This window comes from Gossypium raimondii, chromosome 12 (genome assembly GCF_025698545.1).
Source record: "Gossypium raimondii isolate GPD5lz chromosome 12, ASM2569854v1, whole genome shotgun sequence".
Classification (NCBI taxonomy): domain Eukaryota; kingdom Viridiplantae; phylum Streptophyta; class Magnoliopsida; order Malvales; family Malvaceae; genus Gossypium; species Gossypium raimondii.
Genome location: NC_068576.1, coordinates 57655964 through 57668575, shown reverse-complemented (window position 1 = coordinate 57668575; position 12612 = coordinate 57655964).

Genomic DNA, 12612 nt, shown 5'->3' with positions numbered 1-12612 from the left:
AGCCGAAGCTACCACTGAAATGTAGCCGAAGCTACCACTGAAACGTAGCCAAAGCTACCACTGATCAATAACACTGGAAATGTCCACGGGCCTGCTCACACAAGCTGTCAGGTGTCTGCAACACATGCTAGATCACCCAGCACCCGGGACTCACTGTAACACTGTAACACTGATCTCTAGTGACATGTCACTTGTATCCACTTTTATTCCTAAGTTCAACCGGGAATTTACACTTAACACTTTATTTTCAACACTTTAACACTTGAATAATTCATGAACAATTTTCCTTCCACATTCAATATTGATTCACATATCAAATAAATTCACAATTTATAAAATATATTACTATTATTTACACATAACTTACCTCGGATGCAAAACGACTATTTTTGTAATTTAGTCGATAACTTTCTCTTTTCCCCGATCACTTGCACTATTTCTTCTTTCTTGATCTATATTAACACAATTTAATACATTTTATCAACATTTCATTCAAATACAATTCATACACAACATTTTGGCAAATTTACATTTTCCCCAAAACTTTTCAAAATTCCACTTTTGTCCCTAAGCTCGTAAAAATAAAATTCACTAAATTCTTAAATTTCAAACTTCACTAAATCATATTTCATGCTCATAACAGCCCTCAATTTCACAAAATCACAACTTTATGCACACTTTACCATCTTTCACAATTTAGCCCTTTTTCAACATTTTCATTGAAATTCATCTAGTAAAACTTGTAATTAACACTTCAAACATTCATTATCTAACATCACTAATCAATTTACAATTATATCATGAATGGGTCAATTTTTAAACTTCAATTTCATTTAAATTAAATGGTAGAAACATGAAATTCAAGCATCAATAAGCATAAAAATACGAAAATAATTAAAAACGGGGCAAGAAATCACTTACAATTGAGCTTAGGAAGATTAAGAACCCTAGCTATGGTGACATGAATTTTTTGGCAGCAAACGTCTGATTTTGAAGAAGATGGACACTTATTTTCACTTTATTTTGTCTTTTATTCAATTTGGACAAAAATGCCCTTGACCCATTACTTAGATATTTTTCTAGAAATACCCTTTTGTGTCCATAACACTAATTTATGGTCTAATTGCCACATAAACACTTCCAATTTCATGCAATAATTCAATTAAGTCATTTAATCACTAATTAAACACACTTTGCATTTTCTCGATTTAGTCCTAAAAATTCAATTAGGCACTAAATCATTAAAATTTTCTATCCATATTTTCACACAATATTTCAATCAATCAGTAATTAATAAAAATTTATAAAATTAAATTATTTCACTTCGGATTTGTGGTTACGAAACCACTATTCCGATTAGGCGCTATTTCGGGCTATCACAATTAAAAACAAATAAAGTATATAATTAATGGAAGAAAATAAAAGAATGATAAGAATGGTTAAATGAATGAACAATATGTAAATAAGAAAGTCGATGGATAAATAAACGAATAAAAGTAAAAGAATAATTAACGATTAAACAATTAAATGAATAAATAAAAAAGGTTAAAAAAAGGCTTAAGTCAGCCTAACTCTCACAACATGAAGATTCAACGAAATTCCTTCACCAAAATCTAACTCAAATGAAAGCAACTTAAAAAGAAACGAAGATGAACGAAGAACAAAATAAGAACAAACCACAGAAAATAAGAACGTAAGAGAGAGAGAAATTTGAGTGAATGCTCTTAAGAATTATTATTGCTCCAAACTCAAGTGTTTTACAATGAATGGAGAGGCCTCTATTTATAGTTGAGCCTCCCCAAATCCAACGGTATAGATCAATTACATCAACGGCTAAGATTAAAGGGTATCTACAAATTAAATCTCTAACATTACAAAATCATATCTTCTAAGATTGCATATCATATCTAAGATTGCATATCCCTAAAGATTATATTTCCATATGCGTCAAGCTTGAAGATGGACCTTTAACCTTTTCAAGTAATGGGTCATTTCGATTGAGCCAAATGATATAATTTTGGACTGGATTTGGACTTTGTTTTATTATTTTAAGTTTATTATTATTTTTATGAGCTTAGGCTAAATTGACTTATTACATATCAATTTGTAATAATACATTTTTATCATTCAAATTTCCAAAATTTTCATTACATTGGAAATTACCAAATGTCACAGACTTGTTTTCTTTTCCTTTTTATATAAACTGTGAGAGTTTTTCACAAAAAAAAAATGATCACTTTGTACAATACTCCTAATTTATTAGTCAACTACTTTAATTGTGAAAGTGAATATCTCACTTATAAGTAGCACATCAACAGATAAAGTATGGATAATTATCAATTCACGTCGGAATTCACTTGAAGGCTCTTCCTATCACATCCAAGCACACATATAATAAAATTTTCCATAGCTCAATTATCAACTCTCCACGTTATTATCAAGATATAATCATATCACATAAATTTTTATTTTATTTTATAAGCTTTGATTTTAGTATCCAAGAAAAAGCAAAATTTTGCTACAAGAAAACATCAAACAACTGATCTGTAGACCAACAATCAACAAATCAAATCACCTATACATTAACTAATGCCTCACACTAAACAAAGTTGGTTATTTACATTATCATTCCTATTGATTTTAGTAGTTGGCGATCTAACTCTTATTATGTCCTTAATAAATTCCAACAGCTCCAGTTCAAATCTTTGTTGGCTCCTAAATTGCTGACAGTTCCTCTCTCACCATTTCCAATAAACATCAGCATTCCAAGCCAGCCCAAGTACCACTGTAGTGAAAGTTCTTTCTTTTAGCTTTGCTTGCAATCATAGTTGCAACTGTCTCCAAGTCATAAGTTCCTGTTTAATTTGAGAAGTTTTAGTATCTTTTGCCAGATTCTTCTGAAGTAAACACATTCCACAAACAAGTGGTCTCTAGTCTCTTGACCTGATTTGAAGATTATACAACTTTCATTAAGTTCATTCTCCAAGTCCTTGTTTTATCTTTTGTCGGCAGCCTGTCTAATGTAGCCAACCAAGATATAAAGGAATTATTGGGAATATAAAGAGGGTACCAGATGACCCTACAACAAGGCACCTTGCTAGCCTTTGGCCTTATTTCCTACCAAACTATATTCACTTGATACCTCTTGTATGTTCAAAATTCCGGTAAGAAAAATCTCGAACACACAATTGAAACTCGAACAGAAAAAGAAGAAATAGGATGGGCTCCAAGGCGTGTATCAAGCCACTATCTTTAAGGTTATATTCGCCCCCATCTACCTTCGGTGTGCAAATGAGTTCCAAGCAAATTAACCTCGAAGATACAATGAAGCCAATGACTATTTGCGTTTTGCACTGACGAGAATAGACCACTATGCGCTGAGTAATGTATAACAAAAAACTCAATTTCTACAAAGGATTTCTGCAGTAATACTTTATAAAATAATCTAATAATATTAGAAAATGAAGGAAGGAAAGAAAGAATATTAGAATTTGTTGATATCTTTCTAAATGAAATGTCATTCCTATTTATAGGAGTTTTCATATCTCTTCATAGAGACATATTTCAATAGGTGTCTTTATGAATAAATAAATAATAATTATTCATTTAATTTTGTAACTATTCAAATAATATTTTTTGAATAGTTATAATTCTTTTTAAAAAATCAAATGATATAACCTTTGACCAATGACCAAAAGATTTATCTTTTGATTAATTACACCCATTCATTTATAGTTATTGGGTTACTATAAATATTTAAAAATGTTCCAACACCTTTTTCCCTGCACTGGCCAACCTCTTGCTTGAAAAACCTGAGAAGTTTCATTTCTTAATCCCATCGATTTCTTCCAACCCAAATAACTATTCTGAACTGAAGGCAATTGGATAACATGTCTTCCCTTAGCATGTAAGCATTAATCCAAGCAATTCACAATGAATCAGCTTGGACAAGAATGGCCTAAAGGTGATGAACTTCACATGCCTTGTTCCAATTGGCAAGATCTTTACGACCAAAGCCTCCTTCATTTTTTGGCTTACGAATTTGCCCCCAACTCACTCTAGCCGCTTTAACTTTTTCGTTTTGTCCCTTCCATAAAAATCTCATACACATTTGATTCACCAACTTAATCACTACCTTAGGTAGAAGAAAATGTCGTGTCCGGTAGTTCTGAATGTGAAACAAAATAGTTTGAACCAACTGAGCCCGACATGCATAAGACAAATTTTTAGCTACCCACCCATTAACCTTCATGGCAACCTTTCCCAGCAAAGGAGCACAATCTTTTACTGTGAATTTCCTTGCAACAAGTTGTATCCCAAAATATCTTACTGGTAAACAAACCAATGCAAAACCAGTAATCTTACACACCACCTCCAACTCAACCTGAGTCATACCAGCTGAGTAGACCTAACTCTTTGAGGGATTCAGCTTCAAACCAGAAAAAAGTATAAAACTATTCAAGAATGCACTGAACTCCAACAATAGACTCAAGCTTTCCTTCGACAAAAATGAGAAGATCATCTACAAAACATGAGTTTTATCTTTCAGGCCCTAGGATGGTAATGAAATATTTGGCTAGTTGTTGCTTTATCTAGTAACCTTGATAGCACGTCCATGGCCATCACTGTTGGAGAATAAAACGTGAGAAAGATAGAATAATATGTAGGAAAGTTGCTCTCTTATTAATGAATTCTGAACGAGTAAAAAACAAAGAATAAATGCCTATATTTATAGGCTTACATGAAAACTAACTTAAGATAAAAATAGCTAACAAATTATTTAGTCAAACTAGAAAATCTGAAACTACCAAGATACTGCCAAGATTTTCTAAACATCCCACCAATATTATTTTGAATTATTCTCAACACTCCCCCTTAATTCAAAGTTGCAGACACCAAGTGAACTTCTAAAATAGCAAAACTTCTCTTTTGATAATGCTTTTGTTAACATATCGCCAATTGCTCTTGATGTTGCAATATTCCAAAGATATCTCCTCTTTGCTACCAAATCTCGAATGAAATGATAACGAATATCTATGTGCTTTGTTCTACTATGAAATGTTGGATTCTTTGTCATAGAGATAGTGGATTTGTTGTCACAAAATAAGGTAGTTGCACATTTCTGCTCTTGTTGGAGATCGGTTAACATTCTCCTTAGCCAAATGGCTTGACAAGTCATTGCGATTCTTTGCTACATATTCAAATTTTCCGAGGTTGACAATGTCATTGCAGCTTGCTTCTTAGAACTCCATGTGATCACCCCGAACCTAGAGTAAAACAAATCTTGATACACTTCTTCTATCATCTAGAGAACTTGCCCAATCACTGTCTGTGAACCCACACAATCTGAAATCTAAAGTTTTTGAGTACCATATGCCATACTCCGAAGTTCCAGCAATGTATCGCAAGACTCGTTTTGCTGCTCCATAATGAACCTTTGAAGGTTGCTGCATAAACCTGGAAATAACACCAACAGGAAATGCAATATCGGGTCTAGTGTGAGTCAAATAGATTAAACCTCCAACCAAGCTTCTAAACCTCCTTGCATCTACCATTTCTTCTCCATCCTCTTGCTGCAATTTTTTATTGATATTCATGGGTGTAGCTGCAGGCTTGCAATTAAGCATACTAAATTTACTGAGAAGATCATTGGCATATTTCCTTTGTGAGATAAAAATTCCATCATCAACAAGTAAGTTAGAGGAACTAGTATAAATGATATCATCAACGTAAAGACAAACAATGATGAAATCATTTTTACCTTCCTTTTTCACGTACAAGGTGGGCTCGTTCTCACTTCTCATGTACCCTTTCTTCTGAAAATACCCATCGATCTTGTTGTACCATGCTCGAGGGGCCTGCTTCAATCCGTACAACGCCTTTTTCAGCTTGTAAACTTTTGTTTCATTTCCCTTCTCTATGAAACCTTCTGGTTGTGTTACGTAAACTTCCTCTTGTAGATCTCCATTGAGGAACGCTGATTTGACATCAAACTGGTAAACAGGCCATTGCAATTGTGCAGCTATTGCTAGAACAAGCCTCACCGTTTCGAACCGAGCTACTGGAGAGAAAGTTTCTTCGAAATCAATACCATATTGCTGTGCATAACCTTTCGCTACAAGACGAGCTTTGTGCTTTTGGATGCTTCCATCTGCACCGAATTTTGTCTTGAACACCCACTTCAAACCAATTGCATTTTTATCTTCCGGCAAGTCGACCATCTCCCAAGTTCTATTCTTTTCGATGGATTGTATCTCCTCCATCATTGCCTTTTTCCATTCTTCCTTATCAGCAGCTTCTTCATAATACTGAGGATCTGAAACGGCTAGGGCAAATTGGCAGGATGCATAAGTGTCATCAGCATATTTCGGATTTGGCTTTTTGACCCTTGTTGATCTCCTTAGTGGAATTGGCTCGTCAGAAGATTCTTCAAGTGTTGTAGATATTGCTGGTGCAGGCTCCTCCTTTTTATCTATAGAATCTTTGATGGGAAAAGAAATCTCCTGTTGTACCTGTTCTACACTCATATCCCAGCTTGCATTTTCATCAAACACTACATCTCTTCTACTTGTAAATTTTCCACTATGAGGGTTATACAATCTATATGCTTTGGATTGAGTACAATAACCAATGAAAATGCATTTTTCAGACTTTTCATCAAGCTTTTTACGAGCATGAGAATTTAATAAAGCGTATGCAACACACCCAAAAATTCTTAAATGACTTACATTAGGTTTCCTACCACACCAAGCTTCATATGGAGTTTTGTTCATGATGCCCTTGTTGGTGAGAGATTCAGATAGATAGCAGATGTTGCCACAGCTTCCACCAAAACTGATTTGAGAGTCCCTTCGCTTGTAACATGCTTCTTGCCATCTCCACAACAGTTCGGTTCTTCCGCTCAGCGACACCGTTCTGCTCAGGAGTGTAAGGAATTGTTAACTCCCTATGGATGCCACTGTCCTCACAAAACATATTAAACTCTTTGGACGTGAACTCTCCACCTCGATCTGTGCGAAGAACTTTGATATGGCAGCCACTTTGATTCTCCACCATAACCTTGAATTTTTGGAACTTTTCAAAAGTTTCTGACTTGTTTTCCAAAAAATACACCCAGCTCATGCGACTATAATCATCGAGAACAAAGAAGAAGTGTGGCTCCCACCCAAGGACTCGGTTTGCATAGGACCACATAGATCGGCATGAATTAATTCTAAACATTCAAGTAGCTCTCCATGCTTTTCCAACAGGAAATGGCTTCCTAGTTTGCTTTCCATAAATGCACCCCTCACATAAATCAAGAGAGACAATTTTCGGTAGTCCAAGAACCATACCTTTATCACTCAGTAATTTCAGGCCTTTAATATTGAGATGACCATACCTCAAATGCCATAGCTTCGAGTCATCCTTTGTACTTGCAACAAGAACAAAGTTCTCCATGTTTGAAACATCCAACGGAAACATCTTGTTTGGTGTCATGTTGACATGGACTCGTTTGCTGATTTTTGTTTTGATGATACATGCATCATCATCAAATCGACAACATATCCACCACCATTAGTTGTCCAACACTCAATAAATTGTATCCTAAATCGGGAACAAACCGAACATTGTCCAACATTTTCCTTCTCCATGGCTATTAACGATTTCCACAGTGCCTTTTCCTTCAACTTGCATCTCCCTTTTGTTTCCAAGTTGCACCTTTAGCTTTTGTGACTCGTCGAGCTCCTTGAATAAGGATTTGGTACCCGTCATGTGATTGAACAACCGCGTCCACAAACCACCAATTACTTGACTTATGGTTAGTATCAATACAAGCCATAAAAAGCTTGTTTTCTTCCTCACTTTCGATGCAAAATTCATTTTTGATCTTTATACCAACAATCGCTTTTACATGCCCATATCTATTGCAATGGTAACATTGAATGCCATTTTTGTGTTACCTTGCTCATTCGATTGCCTTTGTCCATCATACCTTCCTTTGCCTCTGCTTTCGCCATAGCCACCGCTCACGACCTCACGAAATCCTCCTCTTCCTCGTCCTCTATTTGTTGAAGCGGTTATTGTCACCTTTCACTTGAAATGCCTTCTCTTCACTCTTCTCTTCACTCCTTTCTGCGATCTATTGATTCTCGCCTCATGAGATTGAAGAGATCCCATCATTCATCAACGGAAAGAACCGAGATCTTTGGACTCTTCTATAGCGACCACAACATGATCAAATTTTGTCGTTAAGCTTCGCAAGACTTTTGCTACAATTGTCTCGTCTGAAATTTTCTCACCATAGGAGCGCAATTGACCGACTATTGTCCTTGTTCGTGATAAAAATCAGCAATTGATTCACCATTCTTCATCATTAAGGTCTCAAAATCACGTCGTAGTGATTGTAATTTCACTACTATGACTCTTGAATCACCTTGATATTCTTTACGCAAGATTGACCATGTTTCATTCGATGTGGTTCTTCTTGCTGCAATTCGAGAGAAAATAGAGTCATGAAGCGCTTCTTTGGATAATGAACAATGCCTTAGCATCATTTTTCCTGACTTCTTTCAACCTCCTATCTTCTTCTTCATCAGGTTCAAGTATGTCAACGAACCCGTACTCCACCAAGTCCCATAGCTCTTGCGATTTGAGCAATGTCCTCACCTTGATGCTCCACCACTCATATTTCTCACCATTGAAAATGGGTATGAGTAGTTGAGAGGAAGAAAAACCAGCTGATGCCATTCCAAAAACACTCACTTTTTTCTCTCGTGTTTCCCAAAGACCCTAATGGACCCAAACCTCACTTTCACTCAATTGCCTAAAGGATCCAACCTAGCTCTGATACCAAAATTGTTGGAGAATAAAACGTGAGAAAGATAGAATAATATGTAGGAAAGTTGCTCTCTTATTAATGAATTCTGAACGAGTAAAAAACAAAGAATAAATGCCTATATTTATAGGCTTACATGAAAACTAACTTAAGATAAAAATAGCTAACAAATTATTTAGTCAAACTAGAAAATCTGAAACTACCAAGATACTACCAAGATTTTCTAAACATCCCACCAATATTATTTTGAATTATTCTCAACAATCACAAAGATGTAAGGGCACTAAGCGTCTCCTTGTCTAATCCCTTTTGCCCCTTTGAAGTACGCTTCTAAACTGCCATTAATCGATATAGAAAACCTGGACTTAGTAATGCACCCCTCAGTCCATGAAATAAAAAATTAAGGAAATCACATTTCTTTAAAAACAATATCCCAAAAATCCCAGCTCACTGAATCAAACATTTTTTTTGTAAATCGATCTTCAATGTGCATCTAGGAGAAAGAGAAGTCCTCCCATATATTCTAACAAGCTCCTGAGCCAAGAGTATATTCTCTGAAATACTCCTCACTTGAATAAAAACTGACTGATTAGGCGCAATGCAGCTTGGTAGAAACTTAACAAGGCTATTCACCAAAATCCTTGTAATGCACTTATAAATTACAGAGCAACAAGAAATTGGTCTGTAATCTTTTTGATCCACAAGATTTATCTTCTTTGGTATTAAAACCACAATTGTAGAATTAAAAGCAGGCAAGAACCTTCTTGTTTCAAAGTAACTCTACACTGCCTCTATCACATCCTCCCCCACAATTCTCACGCTATCTAAAAGAAATGAGAGGTATAACCATCTAGTCCAAGTGCTTTATCACTATATTGAGAAAACATAGCCTCCTTTATCTCCCCTCTTCCCAATGGTTTCATCAATTCCCTCTGCTCAACCTGTGATAAAGTGATTGGCAACAAATCTTTCTCTCCCAAAAGTTTTCTTTATAATATCCAACAACCTCCTTTTCTAGTTCTTCTTGAGATTCAAGTCTATCCCCATTATCATTCATTAAAACTTTTATTGAGCTTCTACCATTTCTACTTTTTACTACACTAAGGAAGGCATGGGTGTTCTGATCCCCCTCCCGAATCCATATAATCCTAGATCTTTGCCTATAGTAACTTTCCTCTGTTGCAAGAAGGTCCCTGTACTGCTTAGACAGATACGTTAATTGCTCCACCAATACAAGATCAACATTGTCCCCCAAAGTAAGCAATTGTACTTCCTCAAGCATTTTTTAACCTTCGGAACCCTTATTAAAATATCATCATAACATGTTGCATTTAACTTCCTCGATCCCACCTTGAGTCTCTTTAACCTTAGGAATAATCTGGTTATAGGATTACCCTCAACTGGCACCTTCAAATAACTTTCCACAATGTGCAAAAACTCAGTATTTTTTATCCAAAAATTGAAAATTTTAAAAAGGCTTCGGATGTGACGACTCCTCTCTATCCAAAACCAGAATAGCTAAACAATTATCTGTATCTGAGGTGGCAGAACCTCAACAAAAGAATGGGCAAAAGCATTAAATCATTCTCCATTAATCATCACTGTCCAGTTTTCTAGCTAAATAACTCTCCTTTTGTAAATTTGACCAACTGTAAGTTGGACCAAAGTATGAATGATCCTGCAATTCCAAACCATTAATGCATTTAAGAAACTCTTCTATATCCCTCATCAATTGGCTGCTGCATTGAGATCCCAAACTCTCCTTAATGTCAGCAATAACATTAAAATCACCAGCTAAGAACCATGGATTAGCCCCAACACCTTGTTGAATGTCCTTCAAATGTCCCCAAAGTCTGCATCTTTCTCTACTCTCATTTCTCCCATAGATTGCTGTAAAATAAACCTGCTTAGAAGATGCTTGGAAACTACAAGTAATACTTTGATCAGTAACTGCCACTAGCTGCAATCGAACATTATTTCTCCAAATAATCCATATCCTTCCATTTTCAGCCTCACCGTAAGTACGTAAAAATCCCTACCCTTGAAACCACTCATCAGCAATCACTTGTGCATTCCTATGCTTAACCCTTGTTTCCAATAAACATACAATATCAACTTTAAGCAAAAAATTTCAATCTACAATGTTCTTCAGTTTAGAGGAATGATTCATTCATCAAACATTCCAAATTGCCCACTAAATTCAGAGGTTGATGGAAGACCTCCTAAGGTAGATACTACTACCTTATTACCCTTTTTCCCTCTATCAACTTGATTTTTTCCTTTTTTGTTTGAGAACTTTCATCAAATTGGCCACCCTAGAAGCAGTTGCTCTAGATTTCCTAGGAGAATTTTCTTCTCCCTCATCCAATTCATGCTCGCTGAAGTCCTGGGCTAATTGGTTGTCTTCTAACAAAGCAAATCTGTTGGTTGAACCTAATAGGACACCCTTGCCCTTTACTTGTGAACTACTAGATAACTTGTGCTTACCCTTTGCTTGTACACCCAAATCACTTTCACCATGAGCTCCATTATTTAGAAAGACTCCCATCAACCAAACTTACATTAGATAGAATAACATATTGCACTTCAGACTCCGACTTACCCTCATCAATGTCAACCCTTATTAATCTCCTTTAGGTTTTTGGGGCAAGCTTTGTCAACATGCCCAAAAATTGAAAACTTTGAACAACGTTGTGGTATCCATGGCACCTCAACCCACAATATTCTAGTTGAGCTATCCTTAAGGATTATATCAATTGTTCTAGGAATAATCTGATTTGCATCAATTTCTACACAAACTTTCGCATAGACTAATCTAGATTGTCCAGCTGTAATTATGTCCATGTATAATGGAACGCCAATGGCCCTAGCAACATAACATAGCTCTAATGGAATATGACTAAGATGTACCCACACAGGCAATTTATGCAAATCAAAATCAGGTCGTTTTATACTTGGTTCACATTTACGAACAAGCATTCGTTTATTTCGAATGTGCCACGGCCAATGGTCCAACACCTAATCATAAGCCTCCAAAGTTGAAAATTGTATAAGATAAATATTTATGCCCATAGATTTCAACTCCAGAGCTCCAAATTTTTCACCGTCTTCTGCAGTAAACTGAAGTTAGACGGTTTATTAAGAAGCTGAACAACAAGGAAGAATTGCTGGACCTGAACACCAGCACCGAAAACTTCCGACGGAGGTGCAACCGTAATACTTCCATTATTGTTCAATGGAAGAAAGTATTGCAGAGATTGATCACTCAAATTTTTACTTAAAATTACATTATGTTACTCCAATAATCTTTAAAAAAAAACGTTTGATTTAAATGTCCAATGAACTAAAAAGTACTCTCTTTTTTTCCAAAGATACTACCAATAAGCTTGTCTTTATTTTAAATATGCAGGAGAAAATACGTGGATGGGGGAAAATTTACACCTTACAAATAAGATAAATAAAATTAGTATCAAATATTTCGATCTGATTTGATAAGTTAGCTTCGCATCCATCAATATTTTACATGGACTAAAACTATGCACGTGTCATGTCACGTAAATGCCCATTATTGCTATTACAATGCTTTTCACTAAGTTTAATATCTGATATCAATTTAATTTTAAAATATATTAAAGATAATGTTATAAAATGAATGACGTATCCATGAAAATGAAATCAATAATTTAACTTTTAAGAAAATAGAATTATATAAAATTAACTCATTTTTCTTTATTGTATTTTTATAGAGACTTATTATGATTTTTTTCTGAAATAACTATAAGACTCGTCATTGT